Raw genomic sequence first — 6,345 nt, 5'->3', positions numbered from 1 at the left:
ATGCACATTTCATTGTCGTTTTTCTTCATTTCGAGGAAAAGGATATTTCTGATGTGCCAGGTGAGTCAATGGAGGTAAATTAGCAGTGTGGCTACTCTAGCCATCGCTGTCAGTCACCTCCACACATTGCAAAAAAAAGAAAAAAAAAGAAAGTGGATCTTTTCCAGAAATTTTTATCATTGTAAATAACAGTTTTCAAGAATGTTATTTTCAAGACAAAAAATGCCAACATAAATTAAAAATAAATGAAAAGCTAACCCAAGTATTATTTACACACTTTATATGTGAATCACAATTGATCTGGGGAAAATTTTTTCATAAACCTAGAATAGTTTATATACCTGTGCCTTTTTACTCTTAACAAAAATGACATGTTTTAGAGGTTTTTATTTTCTTTTTATACTTTTTGAAATTTGTATCGTCTTACCGGGGTTGAGAAATTTTGTCATTTCATGGAATGTTGGGGTTACCATCCTGAGTGACTTCTCCAGCGATCGAGGTTGCCCACCCTTTCATTGAGCTGTGAGCTCTAATACTGAAAGAAGTTGAACACATATTCTGATGTATGTCACCACCTGTCATGCTAAGCCTTGCTTTCAAGGTGTGATATTAAAGCCTTTCAAGTAGAATGGTCTTGAATTCTATTTCCGTGATTCAAGTTACACATTATCCAAGTCTGGTATATCAGCAAACCCCTTGTAAGATTTTTAAAAAATTATTTATTTGTTTATTGTTAAACATTTTTTAAACAATTTATTAGGGGCTCGTACAACTCTTATCACAGTTCATACATATACATACATCAATTGTATAAAGCACATCTGTACATTCTTTGCCCTAATCATTTTTTTCTCCTCTTTTCTTTTTTTACATTTTATTAGGGACTCATACAACTCTTATCACAATCCATACATATACATACTTCAATTGTATAAAGCACATCCATACATTCCCTGCCCCAATCATTCTCAAAGCATTTGCTCTCCACTTAAGCCCCTTGTAAGATTTACAGCTAATTTTCTTCTCCACATGAACGCTATTATTTTTTCCTTTTGTTTTAAGAGATTTAATTGCCACCTGACTGGGAACATGCATCTTTAATCTATTGTTTCACTGGTTTTTTTGTTGCTATTTGAAGATCATGATAAAATCATAAAGAATGGAGAAGAATCATTTTCCTACATCTAAATTCCTTCAGAAAACTGAATGTTGCTGAAAAACATACACTTCATTTTTGCCTACTTTAAAAATACAAATGCATGAAGCAATACATGCCCCAGATAGATCTGCCTTTATGTCATTGCCAATCAGTGCAGCTTGGAGCGAGGGCACCAAGATCAGAATGAATTTAATGAATAACACAGCCCGGGGTTATCTCAGAGACAGTCTCAAAACCCGTGGTCCTGAGCATTTTTGTTTCTTTTTTTTGTAAGTCTCAGGGTAATGTTTTCTCAATAAGAACTGAAATATCGATTTGAATCAAGAAAACATTATACAGTGCCAAAAAAAGGCATGCGCTAGTAAATACACACACACGCTATAGAATTAGCAATTCCTTTCACATTAATTTTTTATTGATATGGAATTTACTAAATACATTTATTTTTAGAGAAATGGTTCCTTTTAACTTGTCATTTCTGATATAATGCTATGCCCTAGAGGCACAGATAATCAAATATCTAGATGAGAATCCTTTCCTTAGCAACAGTCTGCACAGGATTTGAGACATTGATTCTCAATTTCAGATATTTGTTGAGTGGACACTAATACCTATGATTTACTAAGTCCCTACTGAGTGTTTGATGCATGGTGCATTTTTAAATTGTCCTCACTATAACCCTGAAGCGTCTGTAATATTTTCTCCATGTTATATATTCAAAAGTGGAGGATGGGTTATTGGAAGAAAAACAAAATTCACACACGTTTAACCCAAGAAGAGGAGCCCTGGAGGCCTAGTCATTACACATCGGGCTGCTGACTGCAATGTCACGCGGGGGTTCTTGTGCATTTAAAGAGTCCCTGCGTCGGAGACTGAACCAGGATAGTTTTACCCTGTGCCATAGGGTTGCTGTTGAGTAGGCATCAACTCAATGGCCATGAGTGCATCTAATCTATCATTTTTCAGTAGTTGCTACCTGGGGGCATGTTTGGAAATTTGTACATGTGTGCACAGGGGAAGGAGAAGGTATCCTGCCATTCACTTTGCAGAATTGTGTTATGCTTATCATCTTGCAATGCCACAGTATCACATGACCCAAAATTACCCCGTACCACATGCCAATGCTATCCCTCCCGTTTTGAGAAATTATAAATCGATCAGCAACTGACAGTTTAACCACCCTCTTCTCTACATGCATCGGAAAAAGCAAGTATCAAAGTTTGATAGCGGTGACAGGTAGCGCTGTGCTACTGAGCCTCTGCGTTCCAGCTTCTCCATTTCGCGGGGATGGAATGTGGAAGAGTGGCCTTCCCTGGATCTTTCCTAAAGCAGAGCGGCATAGTACGCAGTTGTGCTTCAGTGGCCTTGCACAATGTGCAGACCTATTGTGTGGTTTAACATTAACTCCACACACACACACACACACACACACACACACCTTAGTCTTCATTCTTGGTTCCGGAGAAGTGACCTCTAAAACCTTGGGATTTCGCCCTGAATCAATGAGTTTATGCTAATGAGGTGACTCCCGGCTCTGGGCTAGCGAGGCCAGAGAGACCCAGGGCATGATAGCAACCTCTTGGTACCAACCTGATATCAATCAACCTTCGGAGGTCAAGGGGGTGGGGGTGAGGCTGGAGTTTGAATTATGTGATGCGATTTCTAGCAATAGCCCTGGACCCTGAAGTTCCATGGGCCTCTGGTTGGTGAAAACCATCAGTGCTTGAGGGACGGTACTTGGGGTACAAGGAAGCTTTGTTTTGGGAACCCTCCAGACCTAACTCTAAATGTCTCCCCATTTGTATTCTTTTTTTATTTTTATTTTTTGCTACAAGGCTGTAATCATAAGTGTAGGACTAGCTGTGATTTCTGCGAGTCATTATAGTGAATTATCAAACCCAAGTGAGCAACGGGAAGCAGTCGGTCAGATATGGGAACTTTGATCTTACGGCTCTTCTCTTGAGGGGGTAGAGGGCATCTCGCTGACTGGGAGGGAAGGTGTTGTGGAGACCTTAGGGGTTGCCATCTGAGCTCTTTCTCAGACTTGGCAGATTAGAGCACTGTGCCATCTTTAATGTGTGAGTTTGGACCTAGCTCTGGATGGATCAGATTAGAGGAAGAAATGCTGCATGTATAGTGGGTGTCCAAACCGAAGCGGACCAGAGGAGAACAGAACTGGTCATGCGTTGACTCGGATGGTTCAATCCTATTTAGTGTTGAATTGCAAGGTGAGAATGTGATTTCTTTGCCCAGGTTTCAGTTTTGGCTTATTGCACTTGCACCTGGCAAACTCTTAGGCAGAATTAAGTACATAACAAAGGAAATGAGAGGGTTTGTGCGGGTGCGTGTGTGTATGTGTTCCTCTCTTGTCTACAGGGTTAGGTTTCAAAGACTCAGGTTGCTAAAATTACAAACGAGCATTCTTCTAAATGGAAGATGAACACCTCAGACCACAACATTAGCATGAGCAACAGATATGTCAATAATTCATTTTAAATGGTTATAGTGAAGGAAGGAGTAGAGGAGAGGGGCTGAAAGGTCAGTATGATCAAAAGTCTTACAGCATTTTCAAGTTCAATGAAGTGAGTGTAGGTCCTGGATTTCCCCGTCCTTGGAGGTAGGCAGGGGTTGCGATGGAAAGAAGGACTGTATTGGTTATCTATTTACTGTTACATAATGAGTTGCCCATAACTTGGTCACTTAAAAGAAGTAGTTTTTGTTTTTTTACCTCTCGGTTTCTGTGGACCAAGAATTCTGGAAAACTTGGCGGGGTGACTCTAAGGAATGTGTCTCGTGCATCTGCCGCCAGCTGTCAGTTTGGGTTGCTTAGCTAAAGGTTTGATGGAGGTGAAGGGTCAAATCTGAGGCAGCTCTCTTCCATGGCTGGCGGGTTGGTGCTGACTGTTGTGAGGGATCCTCAGCTCCTCTCTGCGTGAGCCCTACTGCAGGGCTCCTTGCGAGTCCTCAGGGTTTGCCTCCCAGAAGCAGATATTCAAGAGACCCAGGTAAAGGTGCCAGCTCTGCTGTTCTGTTGGTCACAGTGATTCATGGTAGAAGGGAGATGATAGTTAAAGTTGTGTGTCATATTTGTAAATAAAATGAGATTGTTTTAATTATTATTAAGCATAGTGAAACATTATCAAAGATGGACATTCTCATAAGTTTGCCTGCTGAGAGTGAGGTTTCACTGAACAGACTTGAAAGAAGTTACCAGAATATTGAAAGCATTCATGATTATACCACATTCATGCTTCAACTAAGGACCATTTGTTTGGGCATGAATTGTCTTAGTCCCCCTAAGCGATATGTTGAAAGTATTTGTGCGGGTGAGTTTAGATGGATATGGGATTTTGGCTGATGTAATCGGTGTCTGAAGATTCAGATCACAGGGATGGATTAGGATGAGGTTATACTATCTTAGAGTTGGCCCATAATACAACATCTGGCGTCTTCATAATGAGGGAGCAACAAAGAAGAGACACACAATGAATGGAGATGATCATGTGAAGATGGAGGTGGGGAACAGGAGTGATGAAGCCACACATCAAAGAATATCTTGAGCCAGCAGAAGCTGAATGAGATAAGGAAGGATTCTTTTGTGGGATTTTTGGAAGTCTTTGGAGGGAGCATGGCCCTGGTGATAACTTGATCTTGGAAGTCTAACCTCCAGAACTATGAGAGAATGACTTTCAGTTGTCTGAAATAATGATGTTTGGGAACTTCCTATCAGCCGTAAGAGACAGTCTGTACACTATCATTGTGAACACTGAATAATCTAATGTTAACTGTCTGAGTAACGCTATACCCTTGTGTCAGTACCACGTCCAAATTAATGAACATTCTGAGATATTAGTTGTGCCCGGTCTCTGTTGACCAGAACTTCAAGCCAACCGTAAATGCTGGAGTTGGATATGTGGCCTCCCAGATTGTGGGACTGATTGCAGTGGTCAGGTTGCCACCGTGAACCTCTAATGAATGTTTCATCCTGGTTAGATCAGAAAGCAAGTGAAAGAAAATGAGCATCTCTATGTGTATTTAATAACAGCAAAGCAACTGTGTGTTCCATTGTGGCAACAGTTATAAACGCTAGATGACACGCTTGAAGAAGGGAAGAGTGATGGAGGTTTGATTTTTAATCCCCTTTTTGGGGGTCTACTTGTTTAAAAATATTGGGATATTTCTGTACATGAATGCGAGGGAGCTTTTGAGAATTTAAGAGCTATTCTTTTGGCATGGGTAACAATTTTGGATTTTAAAGGTTTTTATGTCATCTCTCCTGTGAATCAGAGCTTTCAAAATTAAATAATTTTTGCTGAACAATGAATTGCAAACAATAGATTAATCAGGGCTTTCATGTTTTATGCACCCCTTAAAAATGTAAATAATATTCTGATTATATTCACATTTATTTAGATTTTGATAAGACATCTACATTTTAGCCTCTGCGTATTTATTTAAACTTTAAAGATACAGAATAAGAAGAGACACTGTAGTCTTAAACCATATTTTAAGGTTTTAACTTATATATAGCCAATGTTTTTTGTTTTATTTTCCCATGTTTTAACTTATATGTAGCCAATACTATGATGGTATACCTTAGCTTATGGGACATAGTCTAATCCATTAGGTCGGCAACTGAGCTCACCCACCTGCAAGACTAATCAACCGTTTCCGATAAGAAAGGCAGCCTTTACCCAAGGACACAGGCCAGAGAGTCGGGAACGAAAGAGGAGCGGGACACGTGACAGTACATGAGGGAACTGCGAAGATGAGAGGAAACAAAATATGCATGAATTGCTGCGTATAATGCTGATGATATGCTCTGCTAACCTTTACCCAATTTACAATAAAAGTGAAGGGAAAAGGTTGAACTTCTGACTTCAGAAGAGGTATGTGGTAGAGGGAAATGGAAGGAGTCAGGCAGGAGGAGAGACCTCATTCCAGGTTTAAATTTCACGTGCGTGACATTGAGCTTTTTCTGTTATCATAAGCAGTTCCTCACCTCACCCTTGGTAACCCTCCACACTTCGTGAGATTAACCGCTGTATTTGAAATAGCTACTTTGGCTTTTCTCATCATACATTTGAAAAGTTTTTCTAAATGCACAGAGATGGATGAAAATATCAAAACCCAAATTGCATGAAACCTAAAAAAAAGTTACAGATTGTGTATATTTTTGCAAGAAT

The 6,345-nt window shown here is 39.8% G+C and overlaps 1 non-coding gene across 1 annotated transcript; it reads left to right on the top strand.

The window, feature by feature from the left end:
* LOC142444173 (small nucleolar RNA SNORA19) lies at nt 1–129 on the top strand. The gene has a single exon (XR_012783830.1). It is a non-coding gene; the product is annotated as a small nucleolar RNA SNORA19 (small nucleolar RNA).
* Nucleotides 130–6,345: the final 6,216 nt, after the last annotated feature.

The sequence above is a fragment of the Tenrec ecaudatus genome, chromosome 3 (genome assembly GCF_050624435.1).
Source record: "Tenrec ecaudatus isolate mTenEca1 chromosome 3, mTenEca1.hap1, whole genome shotgun sequence".
In the NCBI taxonomy this organism is placed as follows: domain Eukaryota; kingdom Metazoa; phylum Chordata; class Mammalia; order Afrosoricida; family Tenrecidae; genus Tenrec; species Tenrec ecaudatus.
Note: the sequence above shows the minus strand (reverse complement) of the source record. Positions and strands in the feature narration are given on the sequence as shown.